The 19,978-nt window shown below is 49.1% G+C and overlaps 1 long non-coding RNA gene across 2 annotated transcripts in view; it reads left to right on the top strand.

Annotated features, from left to right (window-relative positions):
* Positions 1-13,090, top strand: part of LOC137158894 (uncharacterized) — a 40,864-nt gene extending 27,774 nt beyond the window's left edge. The window contains exons 3-4 of one of the 2 annotated variants that reach the window (XR_010921488.1): positions 11,352-11,412; positions 12,676-13,090. This is a non-coding gene — a long non-coding RNA (uncharacterized lncRNA). Of the gene's footprint in view, positions 1-5,634; positions 6,250-11,351; positions 11,413-12,675 lie in introns of those variants that run through there. The other variant, XR_010921487.1, reaches the window with a different exon arrangement.
* The last annotated feature ends 6,888 nt before the right edge of the window (positions 13,091-19,978 follow it).

The following is a 19,978-nucleotide window of genomic DNA, read 5'->3' as shown; positions in this document are numbered from 1 at the left end:
GATTTTACGGTCCGAAGGGACCATCATGATCATCTAGTCTGACCTGCACAATGCAGGCCACAGAACGTCACCCACCCACTCCTATAATAGACCCCTGACCTGTGACTGTGTTACTGAAGTCCTCAAATCACGGTTTAAAGACTTCAAGGTACAGAGAATCCACCAGCAAGTGAGCCGTGCCCTATGCTACAGAGGAAGATGGAAAAACCCCCAGGGCCTCTGCCAATCTACCCTGGAAGAAAATTCCTTTGCAACCCCAAATATGGCGATCAGTTAAACCCTGAGTGTGTGGGCAAGACTCACCAGTCAGATACCTGGAAAGAATTCTTGGTAGTAACTCAGAACCCACCCCAGCTAACATCCCTTCATGGGCCATTGGGCATATTTACCACTAGTAGTCAAAGATCAGTTAATGCCAAACTAGGCTGTCCCATCATATCATCCCCTCCATAAACTTATCAAGCGCAGTCTTGAAGCCAGCTAAGTTTTTTGCCCCCACTGCTCCCCTTGGAAGGCTGTTCCAGAACTTCAGTCCTCTGATGGTTAGAAACCTGTGTCTAATTTCAAGTCTAAACTTCCTGATGGCCAGTTTATATCCATTAGTTCTTGTGTCCACATTGGTGCTGAACTTAAATAATTCTTCTCCCTCCATGTTCTTTATCCCTCTGATGTATGTATAGAGAGCAATCATATCTCCCCTATAGTTTCTTTTGGTTAGGCTAAACAAGCCAAGCTCTTTGAGTCTCCTTTCATAAGGCAGATTTTCCATTCTGCGGATCATGCTAGCAGCCTTTCTCTGCATCTGTTTCAGTTTGAATTCATCTTTCTTAAACACGGGGGACCAGAACTGCACACACTATTCCAGATGAGGTCTCACCAGCGCCTTGTATAACGTTACTAACAGCCTATCTGTAATGGAGATGCAGCCTAGGACTTCATTAGCTTTTTTCACAGCCACATCACATTGGCAGCTCATAGTCATCCTGTGATCAACCAATACGCCCAGGTCCTTCTCCCCCTCTGTCACTTCCAACAGATGCGTCCCTAGCTTATAGCGAAAGTTCTTGTTATTAGTCCCTAAATGCATGACCTTGCACTTTGCACTAGGCTTGTCTACACACAACAGATGTACCGCTTTATCCCGGTATTGGTAAAGCCATACAAACCTTACCGTGCAGGTGCTTATCTTAGTACTGCTGTTTCCATATGGCAAAGGGAATAAGCTACACCAGTATAAGGCACACTTATACCAGTATAACTGCATCCACACTGGGGATTGTACTAGTATAACTGTACTGGTAAAAAACCAACACCTCAACAGACCCGGCTGTACTGGTACAAAATCTGTGCATAGACAGGACTCAGCAAGCTTCCCCCGGAAATGTGATGTAACATGGTTCCCATTCCCAAAACAACTAAGGGTTGGATTCTCAGCTGGTGTAAATCAGCACTGAGCCAATCACCTCAGTGAAGCCCTGCTGATTTACAGCAGATGAGGATCTGACCCCAAGTCTATACCTGCCCTCCTGTAATTGGCCAGTGATGTCTTCTGTACATATTGTAAGGGGAATGTTACACCCATATCTTCTTCCTGGGGCTGCCATTGGAACCATCTCCTGCTCTCAGATCCCTGGACCCAAGTCTCAGAGAGAGCTTGCGTCTCCCACGTGATCGCAGAGAAAGCAATCCCTTTGGTTTCAGAGGCAATTTCCTACCCTGGAAAGTAGTCCTTGGATGGTAGCTGGCTCCCACCACACTCCCCACGCTGTAGCTAGTGTAAACAGTACATCAAACACAATGTGTGCCAGCCGGATGCTGAAGCACATCTCCGAAGCACCGAAAAGCAAGAGGCCAAATGCTACATGTCTTCAATGAGGCACATCTGGTACCAGTAAGTGACCAATGCCCTGGGGCCCCGGCCTGCTGCAGGGTACAGCATTACCAACACATTGCAAATGCTGCTTTGTTTGGGGAAAAGCACAAATCGGGGGGGCAGTGCTGGAAGAGCAGCTCCCAGGGCCACAGCACCAGGCTGGAGTGGGGACCAGGAAACTTCTTGCATCTCGGTACTTCCTAGAGAGAGAAGATCTCTTATCCAACGTCCTCTGGGTGGGGACTGTCCTCAGATCAGGAGACTCATCACCCCAGTGATGCTAGGCTGGGCCCTGGTGTTGGAAGTGAAAGGTGGCCCAATGTAAGGGGGCTGCCAGGTTTAGCTGGGCTCTGCTGGGAACCAGAATAGGGGTGGTGCATTCCGGCTCATTTACGGGCTGCTGGTGCACACCCAGCCGTGCACACTTGGGAATGGGTGCAGGCTCAAGGCCCAACCAGCAACCTGAGAAAGCTGCGGACAGCTGGCGGTAGCCCCCATGCCACCAGCAGCCAGCCCCTCGCATCGGCAAAGCGACCTGGGACCCTCCCAAAGCTCCTGGGAGTGCGGATGTGGTGGCCAGCTTGGGAAAGGGCTGTGAAGATTTGTTGCTGACAGACGTCAGCCCTGATGAGTAAATGGCTCTGTCGCGGGCACTTGTCCAGCCCCCACCACTGTCACGCTGTCTTTCAGGTGTTCGTCTTCACCACGCCCCGGTCCAGAGGGGCCGGGCTACTGTCCACACTGGGTAGGTGGGGCACCAACTCCGAAGGACTGAGGCCGCATCCCCAAAGATATTCAGGCTCCTAATTTCCATTGAAATCATGATCTCACAGGGTGTCAGTGACAGAGCAGGGACCTAAGACTGCGTCTCCTCTGTCCTTGCTTGTCCTGCCCCAGGGTCCATTCTTCCTCTCCACTGTCAGGTTCCTTCCACTTTCGCACTACGTGCAAACGCGACCCTGGCCCATTCAATGCAGATCGTCACGCAATAGCCCCTGGCAGCGTTGGCCAACACATGGCTACAGAATGCGCCCTGCTCCCGTCAAGCCCAGGCCATGAGACTGTCACCATCTGAGCTGCAGTGCGGGTTAAAAACAGGACTTCAGGGCACTGCATGGTGTTGGCAGCACCCAAAGACCAACTCGCCCAGGGCCATCTGTCCTTCAGCCACAGCCTCCAGGTAATGACAAACCCGCACAGTGGATGTCCAAAACACGCTCTGTTCTCTGTCTCCTGCAAGATTCTGGTTATTGTTTCGGTGCTTCTGGCTGAAGTACATATGCCCAGACAGTCGGCGCAATTAGCAAACCCTTCAGATACAGACAAATATTTAAGGTTCCAATCCTTGGAGCCGCTGGGCTTTTCCTGGCAAGCTGACCGAATCAGACTGGAATCAAACGTGCGGCTGCTCTGAGAGAGAGAATGGAGAACAGGGATTTGCCACCCTGCTACTCTGTAATAGCAGCCGCCACCAGGTTTGACATTTTTAAACAGCTCCCCCTCATGCAAACAGCTGAGTATCTGACATCTCCAGGACCCTGCATTTCTCTATGGCGAGATCCAGGAATGGGGGGAGAGGGAGGGCCTCTCCTTGTAGAAAGGGTTCCATGTGACTGGAGCTGAAGGAAATGGTTACCAGTTGTCACAATAGTGAATTTTACAAATCAAGCCAGGTGACAGTGGCCTGATGATCTATAAATGGCGAGCCTCCAAGGAAGCATTTGACTCTTCCCAGGGGCTGCCGTCACACAGATAATATTGCTCATGGATAATTAGGACAGGGCACACTGGGCCTTCTTCAGAAACTCTCCTGGGGGGTCTGGGGCAGAGTCTGGGGAGTTGATACAAGCAGGAGCCTCACACTGCCGGTGCATTTTTGGACAGATCCTGTCATTAGGAGATAACACGCTAACGAAGAGACCCAGCCTGCAGCACAGCGGGTGTGATCTACGTGGACAGGATGCATGTACATGCGGATGATCAGCAGATCTGCTGAGGAGTATGTCATCAAGGTGGCTGTCCGTTCTGTTCTGGACACGTGTGCCGGGCTACAGTTGATCAGCGCTCATGCTAACTGGCCTGCACCAAGTTACATGAAGCATATATAAGCTTGGGGGAGGATTTGCAGACTGTGTCAAAGAGTCCTTTACACACCAGGGCAGTAGTCCGGAAACTTTGCTCTGTTTTATCGGAAGAGGATTAGTGGTTTGTTCTAATGGTTATGTTTGTGTCTGACCTCTGAAGATGACATGACCTCACCTGAATTTATGGCACCACCTGATTCTTCTCTTTGCCTCAGAAGCTCAATTAGCTTTCCTCTTTTCTCATGCAACTAATACGTTCTAGCAGGTGTGGAGACATCTCCTCTCAGAGTGCTGCAAAGTTTTGACATCATTGTGTGTATCCCTTACGGAACAGATACATCCAGGCAAACACATGGTGCAGTAGCAGTGATTATGAGGCTGTCATTCACTCAGGCATGGCTGATCTGACATCCTAAACAGAGAGCAGCTGGTCCTTGAGACCAAAATAGAGCCTCGTGTGCAGAGCCCTGAGAACACAAACCTGGTATTAGCTTCAGGGTCACCATTTGCTATTTATAGGCGCTTTACAGAAAGTTTAACGTAGAGATTTTCAAAAGCCCCAGAGGTATTTACACTATCTCTACATTACAGCTTATGTCGGCATAATTTATGTTGCTCGGGGGTGTCAATAACCACCCCCCTGAGCGACATAAATTACAAAAATCTAAGTGCAGGTGGGGCAGCACTATGTCAGCGGGAGAAGCCCACGGGGGCTGGAGTAATGAAGGCGACAGGAGAGCTCTCTCCCGTCAGCTTAGAGTGGCTACACAGAGAACTTGCAGCGGTGTAGCTGTGCCTCTGTAAACTCTCTAGTGTAGCCGTGCCCTTGGAAGTACAACTCCCGTTGAAAGTGGTACATGAACTCCTGCATCCGTAGGCACGTATGAAAGTCTCTCTTCCCCCCCCCCCCCAAATATTCAGTCTTTAATAGCTAATGGCTAATTTCCCCTTAGTACTGCGTGGCTCTCACTGCCTGTTTTGTAGCCGAGTAGAACCAACCGGTAGTAGATTCCCAAGGAGGAAGGGGAAGGATTGCCACGCTGCTGGAACTCTGGCACAGTCCTGTTAAACTTTCTTCCTATCGCATAGTTACACCATGTTGCATATCTTGTGTATCAGTCCCATGGTAATAGCAGAGTCCAGCCCTTTGTGTGGGCTACAGTCCAGTCTCTCTATGGGTTCTCAACAGCACTAAACACTGAGCTCACAGACCGCTTCTTTGGTGGGGTCTCTTTCAGTCTGAATTAACGTTTCCACCTTTGTAAAGAGCGCAGAATAACTAGGAACCTCATGTTATACCTAGATCCCATTGGATCAGGCCCCGTTCCTGCTTGGGTGGAGGTGCTGTGCAGAAAACCAGCGTGCTTGACAAAGGACTGGAGGTGACTCAGTAGGCAACCCTCTTGCTTCTGCATAAGTCAGAACCACAGTAAAGAAATAGAATTGAAGAGGGAGGCCTAGTGGTTAGAATAGGAATTGAGAGTCAGATCTCCTTGGTTCTGTTCCCTGACTTGCTCTGTGCTTCAGTTTACTCCTCTGAAAGATGGGGGCAGGTATATTAACCTACCTCTCAGGGGTGTGCTGAGAGTGAACTAATGTGTCTAATGGGTTTTGTCATCATCAGATGACCAGAAAAATGAGATCAGCTTGACAAATTCAGGGCTTGCTCTCTTTCAGGCTGATCAAATGCCAAGAATCCACATGCTGCAGGAAGATCATGTTCTGAAGAGCCAGTGATACGAGCCTAGGTGATTAGTGCAGAGAACTTCACACTGCTAACGCCAGCTGCCTGAATCATTGCTGAGCACGGCCGTGTCACACCATTCATTTCAACTGAGTGACACTGGCATATGACTGGGCTAACACAATGAAAGCCAAAGTCTTTTTAAACGAGCAGCACAGCAGGGATATCAGAAGATCCCAGGGAACAGGGATTCTGATGTGCTCATAAACGTTAAAGATTTCTGCAATCACTTTGAATTTATTGGTGAAGAAAAACTGGAATGTGATGTAGTTTGCTATGTGGATCTCCATGCAAATTATAATATCGCTGTGGTAAAAGCCTCCCTCTTTGGGATCATTTGATGCTGATTAACAAGATAGGTCCTCTGTACCATGCAGAGCACAAGCCTGAATCTTGTATTCACAACCCTGTGTAAAGCAATCTTCTGTGTGTCTTTCCGCACAGGACTGGTACCTAAACATTGCATAGCCAAGAATCTGTATGTGCTTCACACTCAGTGACGTGTGGAACTAGCCTTCTGCACCATAAATGAAAAGCCCAAAGCCTTTGACCTGATCTATATTCCCCCCCCCCCCCCCCCCCCCCCCCCCCCCCCCCAAGCACGGTTCTTCAAAATCAGATGACATTAAGGTAAATTTTATGGCAGCAGATCTCCAGCTGGTGCAAACTGGCAGCTGAGCACATGTCCCTTTTCCTTTAACTTGGCTATTTTCATGTGCAGAACTCTTTGCGAACTTCAGCTTGATGTTGTTTATTCCTTTGTATTGAGTTTCCTCTGGATCTAACCTTTCCCTGGCCTTTGTGCAGATTTCCCAGGCCAGGGCCTCAGCAAGCGTGAACTGGCAGGGACCACACACCTCTGCAAAGCATGGGCCACCGAGTGTGGGAAATTGGCGTCATGCCACTGATCATCTCGGGCACAGGATGGAGCAGGGAGGCCGTGGCTCTGGCTCAGAGAGCAGCTGATGGAGACATCGGTGGTAAATGCTGTAAAATGTGGCCGAGTCGGCTCAGAGGCCGTCTGCCGCCCCGTTCCAATATTTCCTTTCTGTGTGGCAGGGCCAGTGCACATCGGGATCAATCCTGCTTTCTCATGCCTGGCGTGATTCCTGGTAGCATAGCCAGCTGGCTGCAGGGAGCATTCTGCACAGAGCTGCTGCGGCCTAGCCCTTCTCCTTTTGCCCTCCTCCCCCCAGCACGCCCCTCCCAAACTCGGAACTTCACCCCCATGGCCTGCTTTGCTTCCACCCGTGTCAGCTCACTGCCTGCCCGGCATAGCTCCCACATAGGAACATCAGGATCGAGGGGAACCATGTGTCCCAGGGAGCGGTTTGCTTTAGGGTTCCCTTTGGCTACTTGCCTGTTGTTTCCATTGCTTTGATTTTCAGTCACTGCAGGGCCCAACCGAACCTATTTAAGCAAACAGCTGATCTGAGCTTGCTGCTGCCGGGCTCCCTCCTGCACCAGCCCCGGCTGATACCCAGGGAACGGGATGGATTTGGACTTCGAGCTCAGAAAGGGGCCAGCCGGGAGAACAAATGAGACCATCAGAAATGTTCAGCAGCTCCCACAGAATGGAACACGTGCAGCTCGCAGCTGTCAGCGCCGGAACTCTGCTCAGTTTATTGTCCCGACAACCTGCCTTTCCCTGCACTGATCAAAGTAAATAATGGGCTTGCTATGAACAGACGGCTGTCCAAATTCTACACAACGACGTGAAGCTATTCGCCGTTTCCAGAAGATTCCCTATCCACAGGCACATCTTCTAGTCTATAAAAGCCTGACCTCCTTCAGTCCAGGTTCAGTAGCATGGCTCACACGGCAAAACGCTGTACGTGTGGTTGAGGCAGTAACGACACAGCGTGGGTCTTGAACCCAGGCCCGGGCATGCCTAGGCAGCAGCTACATCCTACACTCCTACCACTGTCTGCTGAAACTCGGTGAGCCAAGACGCTAATAGGACCATGGCCTCAGCGAAGGCACTACTCAAAGGAGCCCTGACTGGAGGATCGCCCGGCTCCACTGATTGGTCCATCCATGCTATTTAAGCTAGAAGGGGGTCTGGGAAGTTGTTTGAGCAACCAGGTGATTTCATGTTGGGGCTGTTTTGGGCCCTGTTTGTGCCTGCCTCCTGCCCTCTTCCTCTTCCCTGCTCGGTTCCTGCCTTCACTCCTGTTCCTACCGCGCTGCTGCTCATGCTTGATTCTCGCCTCTCCTCCAGTGCCTGCCCTTACCTCATTTCCACCATCAGTCACCAGCCCCGGCTCTGACCCTAACCCCAGCCTCTGACAGACCCTTGGCTCCAGCACTTGGTATCTGACCTCGGCTCTGACCCTCAGTTTCAATCCCTGGCTCTGCCTTTGGCTCCACCCCCAGGCTCTGGTAATCGGCAGGCGACTGGTGATGACCCTCGGCTTCATTCCCCAACCTGGACGCCTGCTCCGCCCACTACTCCTGCTCTGACTACTAAGCCAGACCATCTATGTCCTGCTCCATAACTGAATCTGTCCCATGGAGTCCCAGATTCCAAGGCCACAAGGCACAGTGTGATCACTAGTCTGACCCCCCCTGTTTCACATAGGCCAGAGACTTCCCCAGAATAATTCCAAGAGGGAGATAAATCAGCAACCTGGAATAAACATAAACATTCCCCTATTTGGGTTATTCCTGTAGAGAGGACAGGAAACCCCATGATTTCAGCTCATGGAGCTTCCTCCAGGCTCTAGGAGCAAGGTTCACCCTTCAATGGACAGGGCTGTTTGTTCCCATGAGATATTGGTGATAAGGGCTACAGCTCCCAAGAGACTTGCCTGGGACTGGAGAGATCTGCCAGGACAAAGGCCATTCATGCAAAAAGGTCCTGCTCTCTCTAGGGCACGTGGTGCTGAGCTGCTTGTTTTTGGCACACTGGCACCTCGGCCTCTCTCCTTGGCTTTGAAAAGGCATTTTCCTATTTTAAATGAGGACTAAAGAAATAAGATAAAGACCCAGGAAAGACTCTTTCTGCTGGCATTCCAGAGCTCAGACCAGAGCCTGCCCTCCGACACGGGCACGGCAAAGTTTTATGCCTCTGGTTAAATCAGGCAGGGACTGAAACATAATCAAATGTCCTGGATTATATAATATTCCCAGTGAAGAGTCTAATGCATATGAAACTATAGCAAAAAGTGATTTCAAGAATCTTTTCAGGTTACATTTTTAAAAAAAAAACTACGTTTAAAGAGCACTGTGGTTGCAAAGTCAAGCACTCAAAAGTTAGGATATGCCAGAGGGAAGGTTCCCCACGAAACCTTCGCTTCACCCCTTTGTGTGCATGCATTACAATACAGTCTGTGTTGACAGGATCACACACTCTTTTTTCCACAGGAACCTGCCTCATCCAGGCCAGTGATTTTTCAGAGTCTTTGGTGTTTTAGACACTTCTTATTTTCGGAACACAGCTGTCGTTGACCTCAGTTGCCTCTCTGACTATTCAGCATTTCTGTGAGTCAGGCCCCAGGAGTCTCGCGGTGGGTGCCCAGAAAATCAGAAACACACAATTAGTAGCCACCTGTGAAAAGCTGGGTTTAAGTGACTCGCCCAGCAGTATACACAACTGTTTATACACACAAAACGTGTTCTAAGTGGTCATATTAGTGGATTTCATGACCCACAAACCTATTGCATTTTTTGTTTTCCTTGACATCATGTAAAAGATTTCTTTAGTCAGTAAAAGTGTTAACAAATAACAGCATAAAAAGGTGTTTCTTGGGCAAGGTGACTTCTCTGTGGTGGATTTGTGGAAAAATCTAAATTCCAGAGAGAGACAATGTACTCTAGGTCAGTGTTTCTCAGCACCGCTCCCTGAGATCTCCCTGACACTGTTTAGGAAGGCAGCAAGCCAGTCCTTGGTATCAAAAAGGTTGAGAAACACTGCTCTAGGTCACATGTGGGAAGAGTGCATTAAAAATATTCTCAACCTATGGAAACTTTATTTGCTCATCAGCTGGAAAGAATCGTAAATTTTTTTCACTCCAACAGGCAAATAATGTTAGACTGTCGGACTAGCAGGCAGAGCCAAGGATGTTAGCACAGAGAGGGGATGCAGTGTTCTTGTAGCTGTGTGGTTATAGGGTGTTAGATAGACAAGGTGAGTGAGGCAACATCTTTTATTTAGCAGAAGCTGATCCTCACTCACCTTGTCTATCTGCCACCGAGGCGCTAATTTTGTTCTACTTAGAGCCAAAACTTAGAGCCAAAACCTGCAGGCCTTATTGCTTCCTTACTCAGCAAAACTTCCATTCATGCTGTGAGAGGTTTTCCTGAGGGTGGGATTCCAGATTTGGTTCTGGGTGTAACACAACTCTGTGTGTGAATGCTCTAGTCCAGAAATGCTGATCCTTTCAGAAGAGTTTGAAAAAAACCTACTTCTTCTAAAGGAAGAATGAATCCCACTCTTTGAGCTTTTGAAATCTGATTTTGTGCTCCTCTTTTCTGGACTTTGTCAAACATTGGATCATTAGCAGGGCCAGAGTATTTCAGTAAAAACATTTTTCTCTCGGGTAAAAAATTACCCTTAGATGGACTCAGCCCTATCTGGATGGGGAGACACAAGTTTTTGTCTCCAACAAACCAGGGTGGTGGTGTTCATGGGGCACTAGTGTTGCAATGTACAGACGAGCGTGTCACTTCCAGAGGTGGATGCTGTGAGTGAGATTCTCAGTGGGTGTAAATCAGCATAACTCTCCCGAAGGCAATGCAGCCACACTGATTTACACCAGCGGAGGATCTGACCCTGTCTCTCGGTCATCTCATTAATGCATTAGCATAATGCTCAGTGGAAATGGCACTGGTTGGTTGAATTTCCTTGCATCCTCTGGCTTTCAAATGTAGAGCCCTAACTTTGTGTAAACAGGGACCTTTCTGCGAAACCTCTCCTCCGCCCTAGGGCATACATGGAATGTAGTAATTCAGAGCAGAAAGATGGATCCGGCTGGCCCCTTCGTGGCCTGGCATCTGCCTCTCCTCAGGCAGCCGTCTGAGGGCTGCGAAGCAGCATTTTGATGAGGTTAATAAAACGCTTTCCTTTCCTCCACTTAGCCCCCTGGAGAGAGCGCAGATCCTGATCGCAGGCATGGTTTTCATGCTGCTTGAGGAATCAGGGTGCATGTGAAGCAAGTCCTCCTGGTCCAAACCATGCGGGGAGAAGGTATAAGAGCTGCTGGGATCTCCTCACAAAGGAGAGCAGCCCCCTCCCTGTTCCAACCTCCTGGAGGACTAGGCCCAGCTCCACAGAGGTACTCGGTGCCTAACCTCTCACACGTGCTCTCCGGCCCCACGACTGTTTATCCCCAGGGGAAAGGTGACTGGGCCAGAGAGGGAGGTAAAGAGACTTAGGTGCCTACCTCCCCGAGAGGAATGGGGCCAAGGCACAGCACCGACAGCTATCGGCTCGTTTAGGTATCTCCCCAGCGAACACGCTGGCGTCGGTGGCTCCCACCATCCCTTAGTGAATCCCATCCCTAATGACCATCACCAAGGTCCGTTCATTTGGCCAAGTCTCGCTGATGCAGTGGCCTCATCTCCGTGAAAGGAGAGGACGTGCTTGTTCTGTCTCTGTGCTGACACAGAGGCTCTCCAGTGTTAACAGCTGAGTCTCCACTTTTTACAGGCTCTCTGGGCGTGGCTCTGCAGCAAAGAAGACCACTGTGACTTTGCTGCTCACCTCCAAGGTATGTTGAACTCTGACCCTTTGCCCTCTAAATTCTCATCACGAGGGGAAATCCGCTTTTTGTCCATCCCAACAAATTGTATCTCCGCCGTCATGAAATGCTAGCGAACAAAACCTAGACACAAAACCAAAAGGGACAGGATTTCCGGACTGGACCGAAGTAACAGGGGGAGGCTGCTCAGCTACTCTTACGTAAGGACAAAATCTAAAACGCTGGATGAGAGAACGAGTTTGTAAATGGCCAGGATCCACCGCTACAGAAGAATACTGCAAAATAGTTGTATCCTATTGCTTACAATAGCAAAAAAAAGCTATATAAAAGAAAACCACATACTCCAGGTGTTGCAGATAACTCTGCAACATTCTTCTTCTGCAGAGTGGCCGTCTCGCTGTTTGCACCCGTCTTTAGCACTGTGCTATCTGCAGTGGGGATGCCAGTTTTATCATCATTCCTACCTTTATTGCCTCCAAAGGATGATACTTCCAGCAATCACATCACAGAATGGCAAATATTTTAGGATTATTGACAGATTGGAAGTTAAAACACCAACCTATTATTTTTCTGAGGTTAATAAATAGCCACTCATTTTAGACACTTTTTTCTGGATAAATGGAGGGTATTCAGAAGCTTATCAAACAAAATATTATCTCCTTGGATCACAAAGCACAAGCTAATTGGCTAAGAGAGGCTTGTGCATTCCACATAACTTTCCTACTGGGGCCATCCCAGCTGTTCAATCATTTCTAGTACCAAAAATGATTGACTGGCTAGGGACTGGATGAGACAGGCTCTGGGGACCCCACAGAGTGGATCTTTGATGCGTCAGAAAATGCAGAGCACAAAAGCCTTATGTCCTGGATGTAGGATCTCAGGCCCAGTCCCTGCCCCTTTCCCCTTTTAGGAAGAGTTTGAAAGTCAGGTAACTTTATCCTTTGCAGCCATCAGGCAGGCAGATGCCTAGGGGCCAGGGAGTAGGCCAGACTGTTCTGGTGTTTATTCATTTTCTCTTGGAGAAGAGGTCTGTCTCAACACAAGGTAACTATTATGAGGTAAAATCCTAGCGGGACAAGGCACTTTGTCGTTTCACACGTGTTAGAAGGTCGAAGTTAAGACTGGGAGTTTATGTGGACAAGTGAACTTATGTGAATGCTACAACCCGCCTTGTCTTCACTAGGATTTTACCTCAGGTTAGCTAACATTAGTAACAAATGACAGGGCCCTGTGTGGCTGCTTTCAGGCCTGCCCACCTCCTCTCCCCTGCAGAAAAGCTCCTGTGAACATCAGCAGGGAGCCATCACTCAGGCCATCCCGCTGACCAGAGCTCTGCTGCGAGCTGGAGTTTTTGAAACTGTCGGTTTTTTAAAAGACCAGGCTGAGAGCGGCCCTGCCCAAGGAAAGAAGAGTTAAAGCTGTAGCTTGAGCAACGTTTTCTCCGGACCCAGCTTCCCAATTCAGCCTTTCAGATATAAGGAATGTACAAAAGGTAACCAAGTATTTAGGCACCTCAAGATGCAGCTAGGAGCTTGGTGAGATTTTCAAAAGGCCCAGGTACCTAATTCACACTGGTTTCAATGGAAGGCACTTAAACACTTTTTAAAATCTGGCCCTTGGACTCTAAACTCAGGGACATCTCTCCCAAGACAGGGCCTCTAAGAGCTGCCTAGGTTTCCCTGCAGGCTGCAGCAGGGGCTACCGTCCGTAAATTTACGGACAGTTAGTAAAAAAATGTACAATTTTAACAGTTGGTAAAGCCGTAAATAAATTAAAATGTCCGTGAAATGGGGTAGAAATAAAATATATATTTTGACATTGATTGTCGTTGTTCAGAATCACTTCTTGTATCGTAAAACTACATTGACCATGACTTTAGCCATTTCCTGTTTTCTATTATTGCACACGCCCAAAGGACCCGATCGATCAATTAACTGCAGCTAAAAGAAGGGGGTCATTTCGAATTCCCATGTACGGAATATCGCACACAAGTACACACTTTTGTGATGTTATTGTATTGTTTATGGTATTTTTAGTGATGTCAGTAAAAAGTTTACCATGTCAATAAAAAAAAAATCACCTTCAGATCTTCATGTCAGTAAAAACTAAACTGCAAGGTGGGCAGCCCTGCAGGAGGGCTGCCACCTGATCAGCGGGTTTGCTTGCTCATTATCAATTTGCTGTGCAGCGCTGAGTCTCTTAGGGCAGTCACACTTGGGTATCCACTTCTGGTGCAGATCTGCTCTGAACAAGTGCTGTGTGATTGCAACGAACAGCTTCCCCTGCTCACAGAGAGCAGGTCTGCTGAGTCAAGTGACAGAAAATGAGTTCTGACGGCTTTCAACGCCTCTTAGCCCTGCAGGAGCCGACCCAGCTGAAAAAGACTGCATGATGAACAGAACTGCTCACTGTAGCCTGGTCTATGACTTGTATATTCATTATATTGATTACGTTCATGGGTGGCACGTGACTCCTGCCTTTGGGGAGACGAGGCGGGGGGCTTGGCCCCCTACCCCAAGGCCCTGCCCATGCTCCACCCCTGCTCCACCCACCAGCCCCCACTCCTGCTCCACCCTTCCCCCGAGAGGGGTGAGCAGCGGGCAGGGAGACTCTGCAGACGGGTCCTGGGACCCTCTCACCAAAAGCACCCGGAGCCTGACTTGCGCCTGGCCTTTGTGGTCCTGGATGTGGGGTGCCCCCAAAGTGCCCTGGGTCAGGGACTGACCAGGGGGGCTCTCCTGGGACAGCGGGGAAGGCAAGGGTCTGGAGTGTCCCCAGCCTGTGCCTCCCTCCAGCTGCACGGGGGCTAACCCACTGCGACTGGGACAGAACAACTCACCTTCCCTGCCACTGGGACTGCCCCATCGTTTGCAAGCACTTACCCGTGCTGATTCTCCGCTGCACCCTAGCTCTCCTGCTGCAGCTGCCCGGAGAGCGGGCTGCGCCACAGGCTGAGGTCCCTTGGAGTGCCGGAGCCACCAGGCAGGGAACAGGCACTTCACTGCTCCTGGAGCTGCTCAATCCGGCAGCCCCCTGGTTCCAGCATGCGAGACACTCCTCTGGTCCCCTGCAAAGGCCGGGCACAAGCCGGACTCCAGGCATCTTTGGTGAGAGGGTCTCAGGACCCTTCACCCGAGGCTGCCCCCCAACGGCTGCTCATACCTCGTCACCCCTCCCCTGAAGTCCTTCACCCACCGCTTGTGCCTCTTGCGGGAGAGGGCCTGGAGCAGGGCGGGGCAGGGGGGAGCATGGGCAAGGGGGAGAGGTGGGGCGGGAGCTTCCGCCAGCGGCTGTTATGCCCACCAGCTGTGATAACTTAGGAATTCCCAGTTACCACTCAGAGATCTGACAGGTTCCTGTCCCCTGGTCAGGCCCAGTATTAGTAAAATGACTGTGTAGCTGGGGAGGCAGACGTGCACAGCTGCAGCCTGCACACATGATGGGAACCCGTCTGCACTGACGGCAGTTTGTTCATACATTTAGCAAAATCACAAGCACGCCAGCCAGTAGATAGAGATGAGACAGGACGTAGAGCAGAACATCCACCCACTCACACTGCCCCGGGCAGGGCCACCTGAAATGTTAGCTGTTATCTTCCTCCTCACGGTCACCTTCCTCATCATACTCAGCGGCCTTCATCCTGGCACTTCTCACAGGCTGCCTCTCTCTCCTCCTGCCCACAGGCTGGGGTACAACTTTTATAATCCGTTACGTGGATGTCACTGCATCTAATGCATATTTGGAAGGGGTTTCTCCTCTCTTCCTTATTTATATTTCCTCACCCTGCTAATGCTGGGGTGCCCTTCTCCTTTAGGTTAGCATATTAATGGCCTCAACTTATTATCATATATGTCAATTCGTTGCCATGGCACTTTTGTGGTCAGACATCTACAGATGTTCTCATCCTAAAATATCCAAAAGCAGGTGTTAGCTCATGTACCGGGGTTGGCTGTGGTATGGAAAAAATTCCCCCTTAAATTATTCCCAGTTCCCCAAAACTTAGGGGTGAGTGGGGTGACCATTGGGTTGTTTATCTGTGCCAAGCTCATAGGCCTCAAGCCTAATGCTAATGGCTGAAGCCATGTCTGACAGGATACAGGCCTGTAGGTTCCTTGCATTACTGCTGAATAAAATAAATCCTAAAGCCAGCTCCCTGGACTACATCACTGAGTTCCCATCAGCCACACCTGGGCAAAACACTGAGACAACGAGGCTGCACAGGTGTGACTGAGAACCTCATTAAAGAGCAGAAATCTTAGCATCGCTGATCATGAGTGCGAGAAGGAAACAACCCAGCCTGACTCTCAGATCCTAAACACAGGACTAGAGAAAACATGGAATTATTTGTATTCTACATACATCTGATATGGAAACTGCTGAGCCATAATCCATATGGATCCCCATTTTCACAGAGTCACTCTCCAGGATTGAAATTACTTTTAATATTTAACATGGGAGAACCCCTCCCCTGGGTGTAGGTAGCATCTACACTGAAGTGCTACAACAGCATAGATACAGTGTTTCAAATGTAGACAAGCCCTCTGTTTGAAAAACTGTTGTGTAAAATGGTGCCTCATAAAAGCCCTCTCTTTGGATCTGATCCTGCAGTCCTGACTCCTGGTAGGGATGCCGCTCATCTGTGATGTTTCTGGGTGGAATCCTGGCCCCGTTAAAGCCAGTGCAAGTTTTTCCATTGACACCAATGGCACCTGGATTTCACCCTATGTCTGCAGGATCAGACCCTTAGTAACCAATGTACTCCATGTCCTTGGAGCTAACACGCAGATACAGGTAGGAAATTGGATCCAGAAAGTGAATGGGGAGGCAGTGAAGTGTGTGGGGCCAGGCACCGTTGTATCTTACATGATGGGGCAGTCTGTTACATACCCATGGAATATAGATGGTTTCTCCATGCCACGTACCATGACTGGCTCCTTTGTTCTTGTATCAGCCTTAACCAGCCCAAGGAAGCTTTTATCCCTGTGTTTTGCAAAGTCACAATGATGCTTTTGGACTATTTCATTTCTCCTCCCACTCAACAACTGAGCTGGGCTATGGCAATTGAGCGTCATGGGAAGCACCCTGCCCAGCGCATGCTGCAGGGCCAGGATCAGTGCATGTTCTGACTGACCTTACATTGTGGCATGAGGGGGAAGCAGCTCAAATCCTGACTGCAAATAAAGGGGAGAAGTGAAGAGCTCAGCTGGGTATCCTGAAGTTAACCTCAGACAGCTGAAAACTTTGTCCTAAAGTTGTACTGATTATTTGCATTGTGGTAGCACCTAGTAGCTCCAGCCCTGGCCCAGCCCCCTTGCGCAAGGTGCTATACAAACACAAACCAAATGACAATCCTTGCCCCAGAGAGTGGACAGTCGACAGGCCTATCATGCATGCACAGCATAGTTTTAGCATGGATCCCCCCTATTCCTGGTCAACAAGAATTTTATTATTGATGTCAATAGCAGCAGGGTCAGGCCAAGAATGGAATTTCCTCGGCTTGTCCATGCATTTTAATCAATGAAATTGTTTTTTTGGATGATTTTGGGGGCTCAGGTGTCTGGGTTCAAGTACCGCAACACATGAGGAACCTCATCCTTGTATAGCACCTACCACAGCTGCTGGCCTGAAGCTGTCACTTGTAGCTGCACTGTATGGGTTCTCCTCTGTAATTGCTGAATCTGGGCGGCTGACATGTCAATGAGCTCTTTGTAATGTTTTATTTTAGGAGGAAGATCCTTTGTTCTTGGCTCTTTACTGAGCTGTCCCAGAGCAGCTCCATTAACACGGGTGAGCACTGAGCAGGGACAACTCTCTGCTCTAGGCAAACTGGAAAATGTTTGCCTCTTGCAGCCTACAAACACTAGTTCTTTTGCTGCATTTGTTGGAGCCAGTTCTGCAGCTATGACTTGGTTATTCCACTAAATAACCTCTTCCCGTTTCAGTTACTGGGCCAGTTCCCTACTAGAACAAGTGATCTGGGTTATGCAAGTCCTTGAAACTAGGCTTTTGTTTAAACATTTTCCATGATGTAACCTCAGTCTAAAATTAGCTTTTTCAGTAGAAAGCATCCCAACCATTTAGCACGTAGAGGCAAACCTTAAAAAAACCCTAACAGATGTAAATTCGTCTCCAATCAATGACTGGCTTGAAGGCAAGTGCAGCTACAGGGCACCTTTAAATGGTGCCAAATTCCAGAGAACTGGGCTTATTCTTATTCATAATGATGCAACAACGTCAATCCATTAAACAAAGACACTGGCAGCAAGTGTTACTGGTGCATATGGTGTGTTAAGGAGCGTGCATAGCTGAATGGGAAGTCTATTAAAGGGCTATGATGAATCCCACCAGATTTTGTGAATCCAGATTAAAACATCTACATCTCTGCCCTTCCCAATTCCCCCAGACGCCATCTCCTCCCCCGCTCGACTGACCACCGGCTCTCAAGGCTGAAAGGTGCAATTGTAATGGATTAGCCATGATGAAATGTGTAAATAGCTGTTGCTCCTGGTTCAAACAGAGGAACTTCAGTCTCCCCAGAATTTGGGGTAGTTGGACCAAAGCAACTCATCCGAGACAGCAGGCAAAGCACAGTTTGTATCAAGGACGGCAGAGTGACCTGCGCACGCCTGGTGCAAGAATCCCAGAGACAAAGCCAGCTCCCAGAGGCCGGGCTGGATCTGTGTTCTTTACCATTCAGGCTCACTGAGAGCTGCTGTCCCAAAGAAGAAAATGCATCACAGTTCCAAGGATCCCCAACTTCAAAGCAATCTCCATGTCAACTGCTGCTTGTGGGAGGCTTTTAATGTAGCACTATCCTTGTTTGCTAACCTTTGAGTCCTGAAATCCTACATTCCCCGGGCAAGGGGAAAATGGGACCAGGGGGAAAGGAAGGCAGCAGCCTCAACCCCTCCTAAGGGAACTTCTGTAAATGAATAGGCCTGGAGATTAACTAACTGCCTTCTTCTCCATTCCACATGGAGGGGGAGGCCAGTGAGCAGGCAGTAAGGTCTCTTCTGCCCTCTCCATGTTCTGTGCACGGTGGCAATGTTCCAGGCTACAGGGCTGGCAGGCTCACAGCACTGCACTTCCCGGGTCTGACCAAATTACAAGAAGATGTGTGTAGAGCACCACTATGGATAATGTAGGGCCTGACTCAATGCCTGTTGCTGTCAATGGGAGTTTTTCCATTGAGCTTTGGATCAGGCCCATAATGAGTGTAGCTAGTTGGCTGATAATTGTTACAAACCAGGGTTATCTGGGTACATCTCACTTAATCATTTCCCTCCCATTGCAGGGGCCTCAGGCCTTGGTGCTTTATTCTCTGCCTGTGGCACGAAACGGTCTTGTCTCTGTGGCTGTAACACTTTGTCATCTTTGTGGCTGTTGGATGTAGTGTGTTAGGAGCTGCAGGGTGTTGGTGACCTGTGATGTACAGGCCACACTAGATGATCTGGCCTTGAACTCTCTGACTCTAGGACTAACCCATGTCGTAGGACTATAAACACACAGGTCAGAAATCATTTCTCACCTCCCGCTCTGTCTGCCTCCTCTGTGCATCCATTGATGACCAGACTAAGGTCCCTGGATTGGAAATCCTTTTCAGCAGGGACCATCTTTGATTATGTATTTGTACAGCAGCTAGCATAACGGGGCCCTAATCCACACTGGGTGGGCCTAAAGTGCTATAATGGTACAAGTAATAAATCAGAATAATCAATAATATTTTGATTAGTTTCTTTTGTTTTCCTCCCCCGATTTGAATCCAGTAGATTAAATCACACACACTGATCAACAACAATAAAAATTAGAAAACCAATCGTATTTAATAACATGGTTAGTTCTGCTGCGCCATCCAGCAGGAAAAAGTGTTCCAGCAGCAAGTTATTAGAAGCTATTGGTTTGGTCTCTTGTAAGTGCTAAGTCCTGCCGATGACCGTCAGAGCTGGCCTCGGGAGTTCAGCAGAGGGGAAAGGGCAGGGGGAGGCAGTGCTGCTGGACCTGGCTCAAACGACATTGGTTCTGGAAATTTGGTGCATTGTTAGGAGCTGGGTGAAATCTTGTTATGGGCTGAGTTAAAGCCTTGTTAAAACTGAAGTGTGAATGCACCTTGCACACTGCACTTCACACCTAAAACAAGGCCTAAGCGAGTCTCCCCAGAAACTCGCACTATGTGGGCGCGGGGTTCCCCTGGGCTCGTGGATCGGGGTACAGGCTGAAAGAGCGTGCAGTGCTGGGAGCTGCTCTTTGATTCCTTCTGCGTTCAGAGAGAGAGAGGGCTTTGTACGTTCCTTGTAAGAAAGCAAAACTGCTTCAAAGAAATACCTGACTGCTGCCAGTTTCTACTCCCAAGTGGACTATTCCCAGGGCCTCCAATTTTTCAGTGGAAAAGGGGCAACATTACATAAGCTGCCTTGATGGTTTACACAACTTGACCTTGAGCCTTGTTCCTGACATCCCACCATGGCAGGTCCGCATTACACAATCAAACAGCCCTTGTCTGTTCTGCTTTGGGAGCTTCCCTCCCTGTCTCTGATCTCCTGGCCAGATATGAAGGGATGCTCAGCACCCCCAACTC

Source organism: Emydura macquarii, unplaced genomic scaffold (genome assembly GCF_026122565.2).
Source record: "Emydura macquarii macquarii isolate MOO-44397 ecotype Brisbane River unplaced genomic scaffold, CSIRO-AGI_Emac_v2 contig_1790, whole genome shotgun sequence".
Taxonomy (NCBI): Eukaryota; Metazoa; Chordata; order Testudines; family Chelidae; genus Emydura; species Emydura macquarii.
The sequence above is the reverse complement of the archived record's forward strand: the minus strand, read 5'-3'. Positions and strand labels throughout refer to the sequence as shown.